Raw genomic sequence first — 24977 nt, 5'->3', positions numbered from 1 at the left:
AAAATTACCGCTCGCTCCTGAGTCAATCATAGCAGAGCTAGACACCCAGATGGAGTCAACCCAGAGCTTGATGGAAAGAAAACAATGAGACTTGTTCTTCTTACAGCTCAGCTGGGACACTGCCGAGGAAACTTGAAAAACTGCGGCATTTACACAGTCATCAGAATCTGAAATAACGGAGTTTAAGTCTGAGAAATCAACTTCTATAGCTGCAGACCTTTCTGGAGCCTGAGGTTCGGACATGACTGATCTCCTTTCGCAACACTCACAGTGAATGACTGCTGCAGTAGTCTTACGAGAACGGCTGGGCCAGTTTATAATGAAGTGCCCTGACTTACCGCAATAGAAACATAGATTTTCTTTTAGGCGATGTTCTTTGCGTGCATCACTAACCCGTCTCTGTAAAGAATCCACCTGCATGGGTTCAGGTTCTGGTTCCCGTGTGATCCTGCTCAGAGGTTCCCCTAGCTGGGGAGGAAGGTAGGAAATGGTTAATGCGATTACTTTCAGACCATCTCTCCTGTCTGCGTTCAGTAAGATGGGCATCAATGCGGATGCAGTAGTTAATAAAGTCACCTAACGCATTGGGAGGGTCAGCACGCGCAAGTTCATCCTTAATCATGGGAGACAACCCTTTCCAGAAGATAGATTTTTTGGTGGAACTGTCCCAAGTGGTATCGAGGGCCCATCTCTTGAAATCCAAGGCATATTCGGCTACTGAGCGCTTACCTTGGCGCAAAGTCAACATGGCTGCTTCAGCTGTCGCACCTCAGTTAGGGTCATCAAACACCTGCCCCATGGCTAAAACGAAAGCATCCAGATTATTCAAGCACTCATCTTCAGTCTCAATCAGGGGGTTTGCCCACATCAGAGCTTTGTTAGAGAGCAGCATGATTATAGTAAGCACTTTGGATCATTCTGAGGTAAATTGCGAAGCATGTGCATAAAAAAAAAAGTTTGCATTGGTTTATAAACCCCCTGAATTTTTCACGTTCACCACCAAAACGAAAAGGGGGTAACTTGGGAAACCCAGAACCTGGAGGTGGGGATGGTACCTGGACTCGCTCCTCCAGAGCCTCAATCCTGGCTCCTAAATCCTGGGTATTTTGTCTGAAAACTTGCAGATTATGATTAAGATCCTGTAGACTTGTAAAGCGGGTCTTTAAAGCTTGTATATCCACAAGGATTGTATCGGTAACTTCACACAATTCCTTTACGCTAGCCTCCATCTTTGCAGATCCTTTAAGGTAGAAGTGCTAGAAAAGAAAAAGGCGCACAATAGTGTTTAACCGTGGTAACACACCTGACTGGAAAGAAGGGAATGCGCTCACCTGAAATGGGTGTGAGAAGCAGGGGGTCATGTGACGGGGGTCATGTGACGGGGGTCATGATATACCCGAACCAGATTATTCCAGAATAATGGCCGGGCCCTACTCTACTGTAACCTATTAAATATTTGGTAGAATCTGCAATACAATTTAGGTATATTTTGACCAATAATATCACATACAAGGAACAAATACCACCGCAACATGACCAGACCACAAATTACAACCACAGTGATCGAATAATATCACATACAAGGAACAAATACCACCGCACCATGTCAAGACCACATATTACCACCACTTGGTGACCAAATATCACATTCAAGGGACAAATACCACAACACCATTTCCAGACCACATATTACCACCACATAGTGACTGAATACTACAATACTGATCAGTAAAAAACAACAACACAATACTATCAACATAAGTGCCAGTATTCACAGGAGATCTGTACTTAGTATGCAGTGTCTGTGTAGAGGTAATACAGAGATCACTGGTGACATTATACACAGGACCTCTATATAGTATACAGTGTATAGTGTCAGTGTATAGGTAACACTGACTCACCAGTGACGTCTCTAGGTGAAGTCCTTCATCTTTCATCCAGCACAGACCGCCATCATTCCTTCCAGCCAGGACTCGTTTCTGCAGGAAATAACACAGTTATCTCGAGCTCCGCTTGCAGAACACATTACTTAATTTTTCACAACTTCTACATTACACCACATGAAGATAAAAAGGCGATATAGTGTCACTCTGCACAGTAACAGGACCGCCCCCCCATTTAAAACAGTATACTCAAAAAATAAAATAAATACATCACTGCAGTAATAATATCCCTTAATTATCCCCTATGGTAACACTATTCCCCACCCTGGCCCCGTTTATCTCATTCCTGGCTCCAGCCATATGTTCTCGCATCCTGCCCTCATGAGTATCCATTCTACCCCATATGATCTCCTCATCCTGCCCCACCAGCCTCCATCGTATCCGTCCTGCCCCATGATCCAATCCTGCCCCGTATCTCCAATCATGCCCCCGTATCTACATTCTGCCCATGCCTCAAGTCCTGCCCCCAGTGTGTCCAACATATTACCCCCATGTTGTCCAGCAATCTGCCCCAGTGTGTCCAGCATATTACCCCCATGTTGTCCAGCAATCTGCCCCAGTGTGTCCAGCATATTACCCCCAGTGTGTCCAGCAATCTGCCCCAGTGTGTCCAGCACTGCCCCCAGTGTGTCCAGCAATCTGCCCCAGTGTCCAGCCTTTCCCCAGTGTGTCCAGCAGTCTGCCCCAGTGTGTCCAGCATATTACCCCCAGTGTCCAGCATTGCCCCAGTGTGTCCAGCAATCTGCCCCAGTGTCCAGCATTGCCCCAGTGTGTCCAGAAGTCTGCCCCAGGGTCTCCAGCATTGCCTCAATGTGTCCAGAAATCTGCCAAAGGGTCTCCAGTATTGCCCCGGTGTGTCCAGCAATCTGCCCCATGGTCTCCTGTATTGCCCCAGTGTGTTCAGCATTCTGCCCCATGGTCTCCAGTATTGCCCCGGTGTGTCCAGCAATCTGCCCCATAGTCTCCTGTATTGCCCCAGTGTGTCCAGCAATCTGCCCCATGGTCTCCTGTATTGCCCCAGTGTGTCCAGCATTCTGCCCCATGGTCTCCAGTATTGCCCCAGTGTGTCCAGCATTCTGCCCCATGGTCTCAAGTATTGCCCCAGTGTGTCCAGCAATCTGCCCCATAGTCTCCTGTATTGCCCCAGTGTGTCCAGCAATCTGCCCCATGGTCTCCTGTATTGCCCCAGTGTGTCCAGCATTCTGCCCCATGGTCTCCAGTATTGCCCCAGTGTGTCCAGCAATCTGCCCCATAGTCTCCTGTATTGCCCCAGTGTGTCCAGCAATCTGCCCCATGGTCTCCAGTATTGCCCCAGTGTGTCCAGCAATCTGCCCCATGGTCTCCTGTATTGCCCCAGTGTGTCCAGCATTCTGCCCCATGGTCTCCAGTATTGCCCTAGTGTGTCCAGCAATCTGCCCCATGGTCTCCAGTATTGCCCCAGTGTGTCCAGCATTCTGCCCCATGGTCTCCAGTATTGCCCCAGTGTGTCCAGCATTCTGCCCCATGGTCTCCAGTATTGCCCCAGTGTGTCCAGCATTCTGCCCCATGGTCTCCAGTATTGCCCCAGTGTGTCCAGCATTCTGCCCCATGGTCTCCAGTATTGCCCCAGTGTGTCCAGCAATCTGCCCCATGGTCTCCAGTATTGCCCCAGTGTGTCCAGCATTGCCCCCAGACAGTCAGACATAAAAAAAAAAAAAAAAAAGTAAAATCCTCACCTCTCCCGTTCCTAGCGTAGGTCCGGTGCAGTCAGCGTCTCTCCGGCTCTGCGACGCTCAGGACAGAGAGGCAGAGCGGCGCGCACAGTAGTGACGTCATCGCGCCCTCTGCTCTGAGACGTCGCAGAATCAGAGGACGCTGAAGCCGCAGGAACCAGGAGAGGTGAGTATTAGAGCGGGGGGCGGGGCCCGGGGGTGGGGGGAGCTGGCCCTGGTCGTGGCGGCGGACGGCGCCGCCCGAAGATTTAAAGGGGCGTCTTCTTTTTTTTTTTTTTCCTTCTTCTCCTGCAGCGCCGGCCGCGGCCGCCCCCCGCATTGTGCCGCCCGGGGCGGACCGCACCCCCCTTCCTACGCCACTGCAACTTCTACATTACACCACATGAAGAAAAAAAGGCGATATAGTGTCACTCTGCACAGTAACAGGACCGACCCCCATTTAAAACAGTATACTCAAAAAATAAAATAAATACATCACTGCAGTAATAATATCCCTTAATTAGCCCCTATGGTAATAATATATATCCCCCTGAGGAAGGTTTATTACCGAAACGTGCGTTGGGGAGGGCGCACGGACCCCGGATCTGGTCCACTCACTTGCCCTGCTTTCCTGGTAACGTATAACCATGATACTTATATTATTGGGCTTTGTTTAGTAGCTAGTATGCTGATGGCGGCATTATACTGTGTATTATAGTGGTAATGACTTTCTAATCCACCTGGCACTAGTCATGAGTGGACTTTGACCCCGGCTCCCTGCGCTCCGTTTATGCTCTTTTCAGTGGTGTCCCTGTACACCTTGTGGTACTTAGCCACATCTGCTCTATTGTTTATATTTATACATAGTTTTTGCCTATTCAATAAAGTTGATATTTTATAGATATATTGGGTTTTTGATCATTTTTGGGGTCTTAATTGATCCAATTTCGTTTGTTCTAGAGTTGGTAGCGATTTACCCTTTAATATATATATATATATATATATATATATATATATATATTATTAGTCCTTGTGGCATGGCACTTTTATGTATATTGCTCTGACTACAGTACCCTGCTATGCATATATTTGTTGTGTGTTTGTTTTCTCATAGTATACAGTGTATAGTGTCAGTGTATAGGTAACACTGACTCACCAGTGACGTCTCTAGGTGAAGTCCTTCATCTTTCATCCAGCACAGACCGCAATCATTTCTTCCAGCCAGGACTCGTTTCTGCAGGAAATAACACAGTTATCTCAAGCTCCGCTTGTAGAACACATTACTTAATTTTTCACAACTTCTACATTACACCACATGAAGAAAAAAAGGCGATATAGTGTCACTCTGCACAGTAACAGGACCGACCCCCATTTAAAACAGTATACTCAAAAAATAAAATAAATACATCACTGCAGTAATAATATCCCTTAATTAGCCCCTATGGTAATAATATTCCACATCCTGGCCCCGTGTGTCTCATTCCTGGCTCCAGCCATATGTTCTCGCATCCTGCCCTCATGAGTATCCATTCTACCCCATATGATCTCCACATCCTGCCCCATATGTCTCCATCGTATCCATCGTGCCCCATGATCCAATCCTGCCCCATGTCTTTCATTCTGCCCCGTGTCTCCAATCATGCCCCGTGTCTACATTCTGCCCATGCCTACATTCCTGCCCACAGTGTGTCCAGCAATGTGCCCCAGTATGTCCAGCATATTGCCCCAGTGTCCAGCAATCTGCCCCAGTGTCTCCAGCATATTGCCCCCAGTGTGTCCAGCATTGCCCCCAGACAGTGTGTCCAGCAATCTGCCCCAGTGTGTCCAGCAATCTGCCCCAGTGTGTCCAGCATATTACCCCCAGTGTGTCCAGCAATCTGCCCCAGTATGTCCAGCAATCTGCCCCAGTGCGTCCAGCATTGCCCCCAGACAGTGTGTCCAGAATATTACCAACCGTGTGTCCAGCAATCTGCCCCAGTATGTCCAGCATTTCCCCCAGTGTCTCCAGCAATCTGCCCCAGTGTCCTCCAGCCATCTGCCCCAGTGTCCTCCAGCCATCTGCCCCAGTGTCCTCCAGCCATCTGCCCCAGTGTCCTCCAGCCATCTGCCCCAGTGTCCTCCAGCCATCTGCCCCAGTGTCCTCCAGCCATCTGCCCCAGTGTCCTCCAGCCATCTGCCCCAGTGTCCTCCAGCCATCTGCCCCAGTGTCCTCCAGCCATCTGCCCCAGTGTCCTCCAGCAATCTGCCCCAGTGTCCTCCAGCAATCTGCCCCAGTGTCCTCCAGCAATCTGCCCCAGTGTCCTCCAGCATTGCCCCAGTGTCCTCCAGCATTGCCCCAGTGTCTCCACCATTATAAAAAAACAAAAACAAGCAGTCTCCTCACCTGTCCGCGCTCCAGGCGGCGAGCTCCCTGGAGCAGAGCACACTCGCCGGCGACTGACAATGACGTCAGACGCCGGTGACGTGTGCGCCTGCGGCCGACATCAGCCGCCAGCCTCCAATTGGCTGGCGGCTGTTGTTAACTATTGACGTGCGGGAGCGCGCCCGCATGTCAATAGGAAACCGCTGCAGCGCCGGAAGGGGCCCGGTGAGCAGATGAGAAGGGGCCCGATGCGGGCCCCCTCTCTCTGGCCACCGGGTACGGCGGGGGGGCACATAAATGCCGGCGGCGGCCGCCGGCATTCACAGATGATTATCAGAGGGTCAATCTGTGCGGTAGCCCAAGGCCCCCCCAGACCACGGGGCCCTGGGCTACCGCCCATATTGACCCTCTGATAATCCGCCCCTGGTGAGAAGTCACAACCACAATCATCACAGAAGGTATAAATGAAATATCTTCCAAGATCCTCTAAGGCAGAAATGCTGGAGGAGAAACAAGGGCGCACAATAGTGTTCACCTGTGGTAACACACATGGCTGAAAAGAAGGGAATGCGCTCACCTGAAATGGTTGTGAGAAGTCACAACCACTGTCATCACAGAAGGAATAAACAGATACACGGTCCACAGCAGACTCGGCGTCATCAGACCCAGCAGACTTTAAAGTTGGCTTCTGAATCTTGTAATGTATTGTACATAGTCTGTTAAGAGTCTTGTGCTTGGGTGCGAGGAAGACACAGGAGACAGAGGTTTAGTTATAACTTGCTTGTATTACTGCATACATGTCACAGGAAAAAGGCTTCACACAATTGCAGGTAGACAGGCAGGAGACACGGCAGGTGACACGGCAAGTCGGAGTAAACATTAAGTTCAACATAAAGCACAAACTGGTTCCAAGTCTCTCTCTGTTACTTCCCTTGCAAATGTAGATTAGGCTACGTTCACATTTGCGTTCTGCTGGGCTGCGTCGGGCGCAGCCGCGGCGACGCATGCGCCATGCGCCCCTATATTTAACATGGGAGCGCATGGACATGCGTTTGCATGCGTTTTGCGATGCAAGCGTTTTTTTTGCCGCAAGCGTTAGGGCGCAGAGGACGCAGCAAGATGCATTTTTTTTTGCGTCCAAAATTCAGCAAAAAAGGACGCATGCGTCGCAAAACTATGCGTTTTAGCATGCGGTTTTGTTTGCGTTGTGTGTTGCGTCGCCGACGCAACATCGCACAACGCAAATGTGAACGTAGCCTTAGCATGCTGCAGAGTTCCAGTGTCCACAAGTGTCCCAGATGTAATGTATAAGAATTAGATCTGTCTCTTTAAGAAAGCGAGGGCGGGAGTTGAGGGTAGTTTCAGTTTCAGTTCTGGCCTGAGGAGAAAATCTTATGCTGCTATTATGCTGTGTGCTGGAGGAAAAGAGAAGAATAAAATACAGTTAAAGCTTACTCTCTCTTAAATTCCTTACACCGTGTGGACAGTACAACTGGCGACGAGGATGGGATTGATTCACCTGCTACTGTGAGTACTGACCCCTGCTTTACTGCTTCACACGCCAGCGCCACTGAGAGACTCCAACATGGCTGAATACTTGCACATGTTCCCACAGTTTGATATGACTGATGTCACTAATCTCTCTCATAACTGGAGAAAATGGTTAAATCGATTTGAGAATTTCCTGGAAGCAATAGATATAAAAGAGGAGAACAGAAAAAAAGCCGTGTTCCTGCATTGTGCGGGCACAGGAGTCTATGACATATACAGCACATTACCAGCAGCGGAGACAGACACGTACAGCAAATGCTCCAAAGCTCTCACTGACTACTTGAACCCTAAACAAAACATCAGATATGAAAGATACAAGTTCAGGATTGCTAAGCAGCTTCCAGAAGAATCCATAGACACCTATGTCACCCGGCTAAAAGAACTAGCACATGGGTGTGCATTTACTGACGTAGATGATGAAATCCTACTCAAGTAATTGTCACCTGCTCGTCTAATACCATAAGGCGTAAAGCTCTGCAGCAGGATCTCTCTCTGCATGATTTACTCAAGAAGGCCCGTGCTGTAGAGATAGCAGATCATCAGGCAAGTGCAATGGAGCGTGGGGATAATTTACATGTGCATAATCTCAAACATAACAGTGCACAAGGCAAGCAGGCCCCGCAACAGAAGAAATGTTATAGATGTGGACAAGATTTCCCTCACCACATGAGCAAATGTCCAGCTATAGGACAAACTTGCAGTAAATGTGGAAAAGGGAACCATTTTGCAGTTGTCTGCAAATCAGCGCCCAACAAGTCTCCTCTGCCAATTACAAAGCCTGCAAATATAAAAATGATAAATCAGGATATAGAAGAAATGTCTGTGGCTGAGAACTATGTGTTCACAACTTCTGTCACTGGCTCAGTGCAGTCTCCATATATTACACTCACCATCTGCAACACGGATATCACCTTTACAATAGATACAGGAGCTTCGGTGGATATCATAGACAGCAATACTTATGAACAGTTGAAAACAAAGCCAGTCTTACAGCAAGTGCATACTAAAATCTTCCCATATGGATCTAAAACACCTCTAGTTACAATGGGACAATTTGATGCTGAACTTAGCTATAAAGAAAATAGGCATAAAACCACTTTTCACACATTACAAGGATCAGGAGGCTGTCTTCTCAGCTATCACACTGCCTTGAAGCTAGGACTCATCCAGATTGTTCATACCATAACCGACCCTGCGGACCTGGATGTACAAGCCATGGTGAATAGTTTGCCCTCCCTATTGAAGTGAACCTGGAAATTATAGGCCAGTAAGTCTAACCTCTATTGTTGGTAAAATATTTGAAGGGTTTCTGAGGGATGTTATTCTGGATTATCTCAATGAGAATAACTGTTTAACTCCATATCAGCATGGGTTTATGAGAAATCGCTCCTGTCAAACCAATCTAATCAGTTTTTATGAAGAGGTAAGCTATAGGCTGGACCACGGTGAGTCATTGGACGTGGTATATCTCGATTTTTCCAAAGTGTTTGATACCATGCCGCACAAGAGGTTGGTACACAAAATGAGAATGCTTGGTCTGGGGGAAAATGTGTGTAAATGGGTTAGTAACTGGCTTAGTGATAGAAAGCAGAGGGTGGTTATAAATGGTATAGTCTCTAACTGGGTCGCTGTGACCAGTGGGGTACCGCAGGGGTCAGTATTGGGACCTGTTCTCTTCAACATATTCATTAATGATCTGGTAGGTTTACACAGTAAAATATCGATATTTGCAGATGATACAAAACTATGTAAAGCAGTTAATACAAGAGAATATAGTATTCTGCTACAGATGGATCTGGATAAGTTGGAAACTTGGGCTGAAAGGTGGCAGATGAGGTTTAACAATGATAAATGTAAGGTTATACACATGGGAAGAAGGAATCAATATCACCATTACACACTGAATGGGAAACCACTGTGTAAATCTGACAGGGAGAAGGACTTGGGGATCCTAGTTAATGATAAACTTACCTGGAGCAGCCAGTGCCAGGCAGCAGCTGCCAAGGCAAACAGGATCATGGGGTGCATTAAAAGAGGTCTGGATACACATGATGATAGCATTATACTGCCTCTGTACAAATCCCTAGTTAGACCGCACATGGAGTACTGTGTCCAGTTTTGGGCACCGGTGCTCAGGAAGGATATAATCGAACTAGAGAGAGTACAAAGGAGGGCAACAAAATTAATAAAGGGGATGGGAGAACTACAATACCCAGATAGATTAGCGAAATTAGGATTATTTAATCTAGAAAAAAGACGACTGAGGGGCGATCTAATAACCATGTATAAGTATATAAGGGGACAATACAAATATCTCGCTGAGGATCTGTTTATACCAAGGAAGGTGACGGGCACAAGGGGGCATTCTTTGCGTCTGGAGGAGAGAAGGTTTTTCCACCAACATAGAAGAGGATTCTTTACTGTTAGGGCAGTGAGAATCTGGAATTGCTTGCCTGAGGAGGTGGTGATGGCGAACTCAGTCGAGGGGTTCAAGAGAGGCCTGGATGTCTTCCTGGAGCAGAACAATATTGTATCATACAATTATTAGGTTCTGTAGAAGGACGTAGATCTGGGGATTTATTATGATGGAATATAGGCTGAACTGGATGGACAAATGTCTTTTTTCGGCCTTACTATGTTACTATGTTACTATGTTACTATTTAGTGGATTAGGAAAATTAAAGGACTCTCAAGTGCATCTTCATGTGGATGACAGTGTCCGTCCAGTAGCCCAGGCTCACAAGCGTATTCCATTTCACCTGAGAAAGAAGGTAGAAAAGGAACTCCAATTACTCATGGATGATGATGTTATTGAAACAGTTTCTGGTCCCACTCCGTGGGTCTCTCCACTTGTGGTAGTTCCAAAACCAAAGACTCCAGAGCAGGTAAGACTGTGTGTTGACATGCGCCTGCCCAACACTGCTATTCAAAGGGAAAGACACATCTCACCCACAATTGATGACATTATTCATTTATTAAATGGAGCAACTGTTTTTTTAAAGCTTGACCTCAATAAGGGCTATCATCAATTAGAATTGAGTCCAGAATCCAGATACTTAACAACATGTTCCACCCATGTGGGTCTCAGAAGATACAAAAGATTGACGTTTGGGGTCTGCTCAGCAGCAGAAATTTTTCAAGATACGATAAGGAGCGTCATTCAACATATTCCAAATGCCTTTAATTACAGTGATGACATACTGGTTTTTGGGAAAACTCAAGCTGAACATAATCGTGCTCTATATGCTATCTTTGAATGTCTGCTCTCTGCTGGACCCACTTTAAACAAAGAAAAATGCGAATTTGATAAAAATTTATTGGAGTTCTATGGTCACATTTTCTCGGCGGGAGGAGTACGACCTGATCCCAAGAAAGTGGAATCCATCAGAGCAGCTTCAATTCCACAGGATGCCAGTGAAGTGCGCTCTTTTCTTGGAATGGCAAGTTACTGTGCTAGATATATTCCAAATTTTTCGACAATCAGCACTCCATTAAGGGAACTTACGAAACAAAATTGTGTTTTTCAATGGTCCCAAGACTGTCAGGCCTCTTGAAACAATCAAAAACGAACTCTGCTCAACAACCACCATGGCCTATTTTGATCCAGCTCTTCGAACTGAACTGATTGTGGATGCTAGTCCCGTGGAACTGGGTGCAATTTTAGCACAATACAAAGATGACAATCAAAGTCCCCACATTATTTCTTATGCAAGTAAAAGCTTAACAAGCACTGAAAGAAAGTATTCACAACCTGAAAAAGAAAGCTTGGCAGTCGTCTGGGGATGTGAACACTTTCACTTATTTCTCTATGGCGCTCCCTTCACTATTGTCACAGATCATCAAGCTCTCCTTACAATTTTTGGAAATCCCCGAGCTAAAATGCCAGCACGGATTGAACGATTGGGTCTACGTCTACAGGACTATAATTACAAAATTGTTCACAAACCTGGAAAATACAGCAATCCGGCTAATTATCTCTCAAGACATCCCATGAATGATGATTTACCTGTGCATTCCTCCATTGAAGAATACATCCACTTTGTTGCAGCTCACGCCGTGCCAAAAGCACTTTCTGTTGATCAGTTTGTGAAGACGACAACAAGTGACAAGACACTCTGTGCCTTAATACAAATTATCCAAAATAGAAGGTGGCATGAAATTCAAAAGAAAAAATTTCCTGAAGATGGGATTGATCTGAAAGAGTTAAAACTATTTTCAAATGTACGTGAGGAATTATCAGTCACTGAAGATCAACTCACCCTTCGTGGTACCAAACTGGTTGTACCTAAGGCCTTGCGCAACCTAGTCATACAGATAGCACACGAAGGTCATCTAGGAATTGTTGGCACAAAAAAGTTACTCAGAGAAAAAGTGTGGTTCCCAAATATGGATAAATTGGTGGAACAGAAGATTGAACATTGCTCCACTTGTCAATTAATTACTCCATCATCAACTCTAGAGCCATTACAAATGTCTCCGTTACCCACTGCTGTATGGGAGGAAGTGGCAGTCGACATATATGGACCATTACCAAATGGCCAATACATTCTAGTAACAATTGATGAATATTCTAGATACCCTGTCATTTCATTCATCTCTTCAACGTCTGCTAATAGTGTCATACCAGAACTGGACGACATATTCTCTGCATATGGCATTCCAAGAGTGGTCAAAACAGATAATGGACCTCCATTCAATGGACATGTGTTTGCACAGTTTTCTGAATACTTGGGGTTCAGCCACAGAAAAATCACACCTTGCTTGTCCGCAAGCTAATGGAATCGTAGAACGTTTCATGCGCACCATGGGGAAACAAATCAAGGCAGCTAGCCTGGAGCACACCCCACTGAAACAGTCACTATACAAATTCCTGCGCAATTACCGCAACACGCCACATTCCACCACTAATGCTGCGCCATCTCATCTAATGTTCAGCAGAACTCTTCGTACACGGATCCCTGATGTGACCAGTCATCCCTTAAGGTACTGTCACACTAGACGATATCGCTAGCGATCCGTGACGTTGCAGCGTCCTCGCTAGCGATATCGCCCAGTGTGACAGGCAGCAGCGATCAGGCCCCTGCTGTGCTGTCGCTGGTCGGGGAAGAAAGTCCAGAACTTTATTTCGTCGCTGGACTCCCCGTAGACATCGCTGAATCGGCGTGTGTGACACCGATTCAGCGATGTCTTTGCTGGTAACCAGGGTAAACATCGGGTAACTAAGCGCAGGGCCGCGCTTAGTAACCCGATGTTTACCCTGGTTACCATCCTAAAAGTAAAAAAAACAAACACTACATACTTACCTACAGCCGTCTGTCCTCCAGCGCTGTGCTCTGCACTCCTCCTGCTCTGGCTGTGAGCGTCGGTCAGCCGGAAAGCAGAGCGGTGACGTCACCGCTCTGCTTTCTGGCTGCCCGGCGCTCACAGCCAGACCAGAGAAGCAGAGCGCCGAGGACAGACAGCGGTAGGTAAGTATGTAGTTTTTTTTTTTTACTTTTTAGGATGGTAACCAGGGTAAACATCGGGTTACTAAGCGCGGCCCTGCGCTTAGTTACCCGATGTTTACCCTGGTTACCGGGGACCTCAGGATCGTTGGTCGCTGGAGAGCGGTCTGTGTGACAGCTCTCCAGCGACCAAACAGCGACGCTGCAGCGATCCCGATCGTTGTCGGTATCGCTGCAGCGTCGCTATGTGTGACGGTACCTTTACCAAATGACTCTTCAGTACGATCAACGGATTTCTTTAACAAGCAAGCCATGAAACATTATGCAGACAGAAGGCGACGGGCACAGCCATGTGCCATCAAAAGAGGTGATATGGTTGTTGTGCGTCAAAAATTAACCAACAAAACCTCAGCTGTATATAGTCCTGCAAAATATAATGTTACTGAGAGAAAAGGCAGTATGGTCACGGCTAAGCGAGACGGACACTCCATCACTCGAAATTCCTCACATTTTAAAATCATACCGCAGAACAATGGTAATGAACTCCCACCAGTGGAAGATTTGATACCCGATGGTGGAGAGGACCAACAAGAGGTGACTAATCCATCAGCACTGGACACCCCCAATGAACCCAGACATTACCCTACACGGGAAAGAAGGGCTCCATCGAGACTTATTGAAGAGATATAGTTTAAAAAAAAAGGGGAATAAGACAATACAGACATATGGTTTTTCTTGGACATTTTTGTGTTGTTACATTGTCAATATTTGTTTTAGGTTGTTAAATATATATATATATATATATATATATATATATATATAGGGGATGATGTAATGTATAAGAATTAGATCTGTCTCTTTAAGAAAGCGAGGACGGGAGTTGAGGGTAGTTTCAGTTTCAGTTCTGGCCTGAGGAGAAAATCTTATGCTGCTGTTATGCTGTGTGCTGGAGGAAAAGAGAATAATAAAATACAGTTAAAGCTTACTCTCTCTTAAATTCCTTACACCGTGTGGACAGTACACCAGAGATCCTCAGTAGTAGATGGAGAGTCCAAGGCTTCCAGGAGCAGGTAACAGGCTGACTGCAGACATGATTCAGAAGCACTGATTGAACAGCTGAGGCTGCTTAAAAAGGCAAGAGGCTGAGAACAGGGCGGAAACACAGAAGCTAGAAACTCCATACTGACTCAGGGCAAAGTAGCTGCAGCAGGACAAAGCAAAATGGCCGACGGAAAAACCAGGTTACAATAACAGAAAATCACAGCAGATATAACAAAGAGACAGAGATTCTTACATCGTCTCTCTCTGCACTGGTTCACACCCTCCTGCCCTGCACCGAACACACAGTGTCCCAAGCCAGAAGCCTCAGGTCCTGTCAGGCGACATCCTCCTGGTCCCCTTGACCCTATGTGGCTGCCTTTTTAGCGAATGTGTGTAGTTTTGGCTGTGGCACATATAGACACCACAGCCTCTGGGTCACTAGCTGGGTCCTACAGTCTCTCCACTAGTCTGGGGCTGGTCCCCACTGCAACTTGGTTCCTCCACCCGACTTCGGTTGGCGTGAATTCGGGCACCACAGGTGGATTCTTCACTTCCCTGGCCCCTAGGACCCTTTCTCTCTCTTTCAGGAGCTCCAGTCTTCTCCGCTCTTTTCCAACTCACTCCTCACAGACTTCCTAACTACCTGACTCCTAATCCCGTTTCCATGACAACACTTCACTACCCACAATCACTCTACCTCATCCACCCACACCGTCTAAATGGTTGCCCCTCCAGCCTGAGATGGGGCCCTCCCTAAATAGGGTCCGCCCAGATCCCCTGGCCTGGAGTGTTGTGGTGTTGGATGCTAGTGTGCGGGTACCGGGTAGTGCCCCCTTCTTACCCGAGAGTGGGGTACCACACCTCTGGATGAGGTGCAGTACCTCTGTGGCAACTGGACCCTCAGGGGAGCCACAAATATTTAATATGGGATTGAGGGTGGTATTATGTTATATTTTATTAAATATGTACTTTCCCTTTAAATTTAGGTATTACAGGATGTCTGCCCCAACTATTGGGAGACTATGCACTATTAGCTCCATATTGGGACCTGGAGGAAGACACATGTGGTGTCGAAACATGTCATCCATAAGGGATTGAATGTATGCAATACTGTTATTGAAGAAATCTGGAACTTTTTAATGGATAAATGACAGGTATATTTTACTCTACCATTGGACTGATCGCTGGACAAAAAAAGTTTTTTCTTTGAAAGTGTGAATTTATCCCAATCCGTTTTCCGTGCAAACTGTAACCAAACCACAGGTGGATGTATTCCTGTTTTTTCAAAGTGGTGAGCTGGCTTTGCCAAAAATTCTTTTTTATATATTAACTCAATATTATATACTTAAATAACTATTATTCAGGCATTGAACAACACTCCTACAATTATGGATATATTTATAACTTTAAACATGTAGTTTTGGATAAGGAAGCGTTCTACTACACTAAGATAACGTCTGCTACCATCGATATCTCAATTGCACAGGAACAAACATGCACATTCTGTATATCCACGACAATATGGCACATTAGGCTTCAACATATACGCGCACATGCACAGTCGGGAATTCGCGCTCTCTCTGTCTAGTCCAATATTGACATGAACAATGGTAAATCTTAGACGCTATTTGCAGTGCAAATATTTGTTAATCATAGATGTTGGTGGCATAAGTCATGATTAGAATTAAGGTACCTTCACACTGACCAACTTCACAACGATATCGCTAGCGATCCTTGACATTGCAGTGTCCTGGATAGCAATATCGTTGTGTTTGAAATGCAGCAGCGATCTGGATCCTGCTGTGACATCGTTGGTCGGAGCAGAAAGTCCAGAACTTTATTTCGTCTCTGGATCTCCCATAGACATCGCTGAATCGGCATGTATGACGCCGATTCAGCGATGTCTTCACTGGTAACCAGGGTAAACATCGGGTTACTAAACGTAGGGCCGCGCTTAGTAACCCGATGTTTACCCTGGTTACCAGTGTAAATGTAATTAAAAAAACAAACGCTACATACTTACAATCAGGTGTCTGTGGCGTCCCTCGGAGTTCTGCTTCCCTGCACTCCTCCTGCATCCTGTGTCAGCGACGGCCAGCCGTAAAGCAATTACAGTGGTGACGTCACCGCTCTGCTTTTACGGCCAGCACTTACACAGTGCAGGGAAGCAGAACGCCGAGGGACAGACACCGGGAATGTAAGTATGTAGTGTTTGGTTTTCTTTACGTTTACGCTGGTAACCAGGGTAAACTTCGGGTTACTAAGCACGGCCCTACACTTAGTAACCCGATGTTTACCCTGGTTACCCGGGGACTTCGGCATCGTTGGTCGCTGGATAGCTGTCTGTGTGACAGCTCTCCAGCGACCGCACAGCGACGCTGCAGCGATCGGCATCGTTGTCGGTATCGCTGCAGCGTCGCTAAATGTGACGGTACCTTTAGATATACATGTGTCAGTTTGTAAGCAATTAAACCCATTGTAGTTTGAAACTATGCTATTTTTGTCTGCTATTGCTAGTGCTGCACCTATTTTACTATCTATCTATCTATCTATCTATCTATCTATCTATCTATCTATCTATCTATCTATCTCTGCACATCTAACTCCTAAACATCTGTGATTTCTATTCTGTATTCTATTCCAGTATAAGTCACAATAATGGTGCACACGGACGCCACACGTATGGTACATACGGACACACAGATAGCACACGGATTGTACACACGGACACGTATAGCACACGGACACCACACACAGGGCCGTATTTACCACTAGGCACTTGAGGGCACGTGCCTAGGGCGGCAGGATGCGGGGGGGCGGCACCTGAACAAGGGTTTTGTTTTTTTGTTGCTTTTTTTTTTTTTTTTTTCAATAGTCCGGGGCATGCCCGCCCACCTCCGCCCTCCTCACTCCGCCCTCCGCCCTCCTCCTCCCTGCTCCCTCCACCCACCTACGTTTTCTGGCTGCAGCGGGTCTCAGATCCCACGCAGTCAAATGTACTGCACAGGGAGCCAGAAGCGGAAACACGTCACATCATAGGCCCCGCCCCCTCCTCGCTGAGGCGCCTAATTCAATTGCTCCCTGACAGTCCACCCGCCCACCTCAGTGTCCTGGCTGCTGAGGATCACATCCTAGATCACGTCTCTCTGCTGTACCCCGGCATTACTGCTGATGCCTTGGCCGGGGATCGGAAAGGCTGAAGCCCTCTGCCCATCACCATCAGGACCTCTGCGAGCGGCTGGCGGTGGGGGGCGCTGGTGGTGGGGCGTGCCATCCTGGGAGAAGAGCAGCTGAAACAGAGGGTGAAGCCTCCACCTGGATCCCGGCAATGTACTGTGAAGTGCTGAAGGCCAGGACATCCGTCAGCACAGCCTTGGCACCTGCATGCGTCTCTCCGGGAATCCAGGCTAAGTGATTCTGCCCAACACGCTGCCAGCATTCTCTTTACGGAGCCGTGGATAGTGTAAGTGCACGGCAGGGGCTTGGGGCTGCGATGGGGGCGGTATAGCCGGGGAGCACTGATCAAAGGAGTCTGTGTTGGAGAGAAAGGTAATGATGTGTGAAACGTCTTGGGGGAGGAATGGGGGCTGATACTGCTCTGTGCACCTCCAGAGGATGCCATGGTCCCAGCAATGCCTGCAAGTCCTGGCACCTTCATCATGTCACTGTGCTGTCAGCAGATGGTCTGCAGCCGCCTGTCATGTAAGGCTAGGTTCACATTGCGTTAGGGCAGTCCGTTTAGCACATAGCGCTGCGGACTGCGCTAACGCAATGTCTCAAAAGGGATCGCGTTTGCCGATCCCGCTAGCGCAGATGCCCGATCTGCGCTAGCGAGGAACGGACCTCGGATGCTGCAAGCAGCGTCCGAGGTCCGTCCGAAACTAATGGGACATCGCTAGCGCGTGCCGAAAATGGCATGCGCTAGCGATGCACTAGAGATCTGTTAGCACATTGCTGTCAATGGGTGCGCTTAATGGATCCGTTGCATGGCGTTAATTGCGACAATTTCACCATGTAATGGAGTCCGCTATCGTTAACCCATTAACGCAATGTGAACCTAGCCTAAGGGTATGTGCACACGCTGTGGATTTTGCTGTGTTTCCGCAGCTGCGGATCCGCAGCAGTTTCCCATGCATTTACAGTACCATGTAAAGCAATGGGAAATGAAATCTGCAGTGCACATGCTGCGGAAAAAACGCGCGTAAACGCAGCGGTTTATTTTCCGCAGCATGTCAATTCTTTCTGCGGATTCCGCTGCGGGTTTGCCCTTGCTCCAATAGAAATCTGCAGGGCAAAACCCGCAGAGGAAACCACAAAAGAAACTGCGGTAAATCCACAGTAAAAACCGCAGCGGTTTTTCACTGCGGATTTTGCAAATCCGCTGTGGAAAATTCCGCAATGGAATCTGCAGCGTGTGCACTTAGCCTAAGGGTCACTATGGGGGAAAATACTAGGTGGTCCCTAGAAGGTCATAGACAGGTCCAATATGAGCTCTGCTATCCATAATGACACTACCCTGGCATACGGTCTGCGCCTACATATGGGGTTGTCAGCATTTATGATTGATTGTTATTGTGACATTTGTGATATTTAGCAGCTTGTCCACTATTTTATTTTAGGCAGCGCTGTACATAGTGATGACGACATGTATGGAACTGTTAGTCTATGTTCACATGTTGCATTTTTGTTAATGCAAATTTAAAGCTGCATTTAAGCTGCTTAAGGTACCGTCACACATAACGCTATCGTTAACTATATCGTTGCTTTTTGTGACATAGCAACGATATCGTTAACGAAATCATTATGTGTGACAGCGACCAACGATCAGGCCCCTGCTGGGAGATCGTTGGTCGCTGGGGAAAGTTCAGAACTTTATTTCGGCGCTGATCTACCGCTGACATCGCTGAATCGGCGTGTGTGACGCCGATTCAGCGATGTCTTCACTGGTAACCAGGGTAAATATTGGGTTACTAAGCGCAGGGCCGCGCTTAGTAACCCGATGTTTACCCTGGTTACCGTTGTAAATGTAAAAAAAAAAACACTACATACTTACATTCCCGGTGTCTGGTCAGGTCCCTCGCCTTCAGCTTCCCGCAGTGCACTGACTGGTGAGCGCCGGCCGGCAGTTAATAAATTGTTTTTCTAAAGCTTTATAGTGTAGTTTTAGGTCAGAGTGGGATGTTGGGGATGAGCTAGCAAGGTGCAGGGACAGGTAGTGATGGCTACTTGCGGACATGTGCGGCACTTGCAGTTTTGCACTTGTGGTGAGACAAAAACACTGCTAACCGGATCGTGGCAAGTGCCACACATGTCTGCAAGCCCCATATTGAACGAATGAGGCCGAACACAGTGTTGCCGTAAGTGATCCGTTACGTGGCAGATGCAGAAAAACTGCTGGATCTGCCGCAAATGGCAAAAATTGCTGATGTCAAAGAAGCCTAAGTCACTGTCGGCAGTATCTGCATTAGTCATACCAATGGGGGAGGCAGCACGAAAAGTGCCTAGGGCAGCATAAACTCTAAATACGGCCCTGACCACACAGATTGCACACACTGACATGGATAGCATATTACAGATTTTCCCAGTATCGGAAATATCAGAACATGTGAAGGAGACCTAAATTGTATTCATAATAACTACATAAGTAGCAACATTCAGACATTTATTGCTTTAAAATTATGAGAATAATTTGCAAACAAACTATCTACTAAAGTCTATCTAATCAAGTGACCCGCAATTAGAAGCCAATTCCCAGATCAGTCATACTGTGGATGCCTAGACTCAGTCTGCAGGAGGAATAATTGAGCGAACACATAATGATTGCATTACTTTTATTGTATTGGGAGCATGTTCTATCACCCATGGATTCTGCAGTGCATTATGGCAAATGAACAGCTAAATCATAGTTGTGAAGCTCAGTGGTTACATTGGAAAGGTACTTCCATTTCTGTAGTTATGCAAGGAAATGTGTCCATGTAAACTGGGCCATGTGTATATTATGGTGTTAAACGAAGAACAAATCAGTTTTTATTTTCTCGTGGCAAATTACTTTGTGATGATTTTCTGGGCTGAGGTATATATAGCACAAAGTATTGCTAATAGCTATGAAATCTCTCAGGGTATTTGAGGACACAGGAAAGCCATTAGCCCAACAGCTAGACGCGAACAGCTGGATGTTCTGTACCAACAATATTTGGCCACTGTCTTCCTTCTATGCAAATCGTTTTAGGGATGTGAAATGTTAAAAATTCATCATACTAAGGCTTCTTTCACACTAGCGTCGGAATCTCCCCGTCGCAATGCGTCGGGGAGAGATTCCGACGCTAGCGTTTAACGCTTTGCACAATGGGTGCAGCGGATGCATTTTTCCGGCGCATCCGCTGCCCCATTGTGAGGTGCGGGGAGGTGGGGGCGGAGTTCCGGCCGCGCATGCGCGGTCGGAAAAAGCGGTCCGTCGGGAGAAAAAAACGTTACATGTAGGGGTTTTTTTTCCCAACGGTCCGCCAAAGCACGACGCATCCGTCGCAAGACGGATGCGAAGTGTGCAAATCCGTCGCAAATGCGTCGCCAATAGAAGTCTATGGGGAAAAAACGCATCCTGCAAGCACTTTTGCAGGATGCGTTTTTTCTGCAAAACGACGCATTGTGACGGATTTACAAAAAACGCTAGTGTGAAAGTACCCTAAGAAAAAGAATAAATTGGGAATGCCCTACTTCATGTAAACAGTTTCATAGATGAAGACTCACTATAAGGCCAGAGTCACACTACCATATAATACGGACGAGTGCTATGCAATAAAAAACACACACCGCTGCCACCAATTCGTCACGATTCACACCGTGACCGTCACCCCTACGTCACGGGTCAGGGTGACTTTGGGCCAACAGACGGCTATCACATGTGCAGGGGGGCTTATCTTAGTTATCCCTCCACTGCTAACAATGCGATGAGAAAAAATTGCATAGCACTCAGACCAATGTTAATCTATGGGGCAGCTCCTATCATCCATTGTTTGCTGCAATTTGGACCGTATGTCATCCGAGAATCGCCAATGAAAATCTATGGGTGCGAGAAAAACACACACCACACGGATTATCAGCGTGACTTGAGTGAAATACGCATCGGTGTCCTTAAAAAAAAAAAAAAAAAAAAAAAGCCGGCAATTCAGTGCAGTTTACAGTAAAATCACACTGACAGGTTAGAATAGAATAGATAAAATAAATGTCTACACACAGTATAGGTATATATATTTATATTTGTCATTGATACACATATATACAGTTACGTCCATATATATTTAGATAGAGACAACATTTTTCTAATTTTCGTTATAGACATTACAACAATGAATTTTAAACAAAACAATTCAAATACAGTTGAAGTTCAGACTTTGAGCTTTCATTTAAGGGTATCCGCATTAAAATTGGATGAAGGGTTTAGGAGTTTCAGCTCCTTAACCTGTGCCACCCTGTTTTTAAAGGGACCAAAAGTAATTGGACAGATTAAATAATAATAATAGTCAGGATTCCCCTGACCGCTGCCACCAATTCGTCACGATTCACACCGTGACCGTCACCCCTACGTCACGGGTCGGGGTGACTTTGGGCCAACAGACGGCTATCACATGTGCAGGGGGGCTTATCTTAGTTATCCCTCCACTGCTAACAATGCGATAAGAAAACACACACAAGGCTATTGACCTCTTAGTTTACAGCAGGGACTTATTGTAGGTATCCCACTGCTTTTCAATATACCACGAACTGCAGGGATTTATGTATTATTATTATTATTATTTATTTATATAGCACCATTGATTCCATGGTGCTGTACATGAGAAGGGGTTACATACAAGTTACAAATATCACATACAGTAAACAAACTAACAATGACGGACTGATACAGAGGGGCGAGGACCCTGCCCTTGCGGGCTTACATTCTACAGGATTATGGGAAAGGAGACAGTAGGTTGAGGGTTGCAGGAGCTCCGGTGTTGGTGAGGCGGTAGCTCCGGTGTTGGTGAGGCGGTAGCTCCGGTGTTGTATATCCTGCTTACAGTTCCACTTAAAACTTGCAGCTCTCTGGCGCCCCCCTTACTCTCAGGTCAGATTAGGTACTGCACCCTGGGTAATTAGTCGCCAGAAAGGCTGCCTGCTATGTACTGGCTATTGGGCACGCTGCAGCGACGCGATAAACTACTCCCACTTAGGCAGGATCAATAATTATCAACGCCGCAGTCGCTACAACGCCACTCAACTACCCAGTACAGAATGTATGCTGCCACCAGCTTCGATTAAACGGGTCCGATGCTAACACAACACAGTAGCGTAATTATCTAAAGGAGACTTAGGGTACGGTTTTTAGAGCATGGAGAATGAACTAACATAATATTATATCCCATAAAAAATTAGGCAGTGCTTTATCAAAAATATTTTATAAAGATGTTACAAATGAGACAATTGCAAATATGTACAAGGGTAATTATGAAATAAACAGGGATTAAATGAGAAAAGGTAACACTCACATGTTCAAAGCATGGCAGGCAACCAGGCTAGGGGAGTTTTTTCCATACGTCCCAGCTCATTGGACGTGCTGCTGGCTTCAGGAGAAGACAAGAAGTCAAGAAGAAGTCTGAGCTGGGGAAGCCTGCCACAAACTTAAAACCTTAAGGCTGTGACATCACAGAAAGGCTGGCTTATCCAGACCCTCCTCTCTCTACATTCTGAGTACTTCAATCTTAAATTTATCTACTTGCTATAACTTCGCTACAAAACATGACATAGTCATAACAAACCCATCATTCATCTCGGATTAACGTGAGCATTCTAATGAGATCAAATATGGCCTATCTGGGATACATATTTACAGAGCAATCCCTACTTCTTTACCAGATGGAGTTAGAAGCCCGTCTTTCGAGCGATGTATAGATCCTCCGATGGACTCTAACAATATATATTTTCGTGCTCGTAGCGTAAACGGTCGGCCTAATATCTTAGAAAAACTAAACAAAGAACTTTCATGGATTTCTGGAAGTTTCTAGTTCACTTATAGCTGGACAAGAGCTTACACAGCAGGAAATGCTGTCGTAAATACCTTGGCTCTCCTAAAACCCCCACACTCTCTGAGAAGGAAAGCCAGGAATTTGAAGCTACAAACTGTTGCAGTATCACTCCAAGAAGGGGGGCTTAGCCCACGCAGGATAGCAAGAGAACTACTTATGATATTTCATACCATATCGTGACAATAATAATAATCACTTTGGCTGCATTTGGCTGGATCTGAGCACACAGTATGTCTCTGAATACCTCAGAATTTATTCAGCTGCTTCTGTCCTGTGTCACATCATCAATAAACTCTAGTGACCCAGTGTCACTGGCAGCCATGCATGCCCAAGCCATCACACTGCCTCAGCTATGTTTTTCAGATGATATGGTATGCTTTGGATCATGAGCTGTACCACGCCTTCGCCATACTTTTATCTTTCCATCATTCTGCTAGATTGATCTTGGTTTCATCTGTCCAAAGAATGTTCTTCTAGAACTGTGCTGGCTTTTTTAGATGTTTTTTTTAGCAAAGTCCAGTCTAGCCTTTTTATTCTTGATGCTTATGAGTGGCTTGCACCATGCAGTGAACTCTCTGTATTTACTTTCATGCAGTCTTCTCTTTATGGTAGTTTTGGATATTGATACGCCTACCTTCTGGGGAGTGTTGTTCACTTGGTTGGCTGTTGTGAAGGGGTTTCTCTTCATGGAGATTATTCTTCGATCATCCACCACTGTTGTCTTCCGCGGGCACCCAGGTCTTTTTGCATTGATGAGTTCACCAGTGCTTTCTTTCATTCTCAGGATGTACCAAATTGTAGATTTTGCCACTCCTAATATTGTAGCTATTTCTCGGATGGGTTTTTTCTGTTTTCGCAGCTTAAGGATGGCTTGTTTCACCTGCATGGAGAGCTCCTTTGACCGCATGTTTACTTCACAGGAAAACCTTCCAAATGCAAACACCACACCTCAAATCAACTCCAGGCCTTTTATCTGCTTAATTGAGAATGACATATCGAAGGGATTGCTCACACCTGTCCATGAAATAGCCTTGGAGTCAATTGTCCAATTACTTTTGGTCCCTTTAAAAACAGGGTGGCACATGTTAAGGAGCTGAAACTCCTAAACCCTTCATCCAATTTTAATGTGGATACCCTCAAATGAAAGCTGAAAGTCTGAACTTCAACTGCATCTGAATTGCTTATATTTTTAATTCATTGTGGTAATGTCTATAACCAAAATGAGAAAAATGTTGTCTCTGTCAAAATATATATGGACTTAACTGTATATATATATCTTTAAATTTCATAGAGGGTTAGATGGCAGAATAGCCGATAATTCAGTTGTCGGGTTCTGTAAAATCATTGCAGAACCCGACAGGATATGAGTCATGGTTTACATACAGTAAACCATTGCAAAACAGTAAGATTTTTATATGTCCCTCACTCATAATGTTAGTAGTGTGTGTGTGTGTAAAATTTGGGAGCTGTAGGTATTAAATTAAAGGATTAATTAATATAAAAACTGGTGTGGGCTCCCGCACAATTTTCTCCACCAGAGAGGGAAAGCCAGTGATCGAGGGCAGATATTAGTAGCCCAGAGAGGGACCATGGTTATTGGCCCCTCCCTGGCTGAAAACATCTGCCCCCAGCCACCCCAGAAAAGGCCCATCTGTAAGATGTACCTATTCCAGCATTTTGCCTCTCTCTTCCCATTGCCCTGTAGCATTGGCATCTGGGGCAACAAGGGGTTAATGTCACCTTGCTATTGTAAGGTGACATTAAGTCTGGTTAATAATGGAGAGGTGTCAATAAGACACCTATCCATTATTAATCCAATAGTCTGAAAGGGTTAAAAATACACACACATATTAAGAATAAAGTCTTTTAATGAAAAACACAGCGGT

This window comes from Ranitomeya imitator, chromosome 3, assembly GCF_032444005.1.
Source record: "Ranitomeya imitator isolate aRanImi1 chromosome 3, aRanImi1.pri, whole genome shotgun sequence".
Lineage (NCBI taxonomy): Eukaryota > Metazoa > Chordata > Amphibia > Anura > Dendrobatidae > Ranitomeya > Ranitomeya imitator.
The sequence above is the reverse complement of the archived record's forward strand: the minus strand, read 5'-3'. Positions refer to the sequence as shown.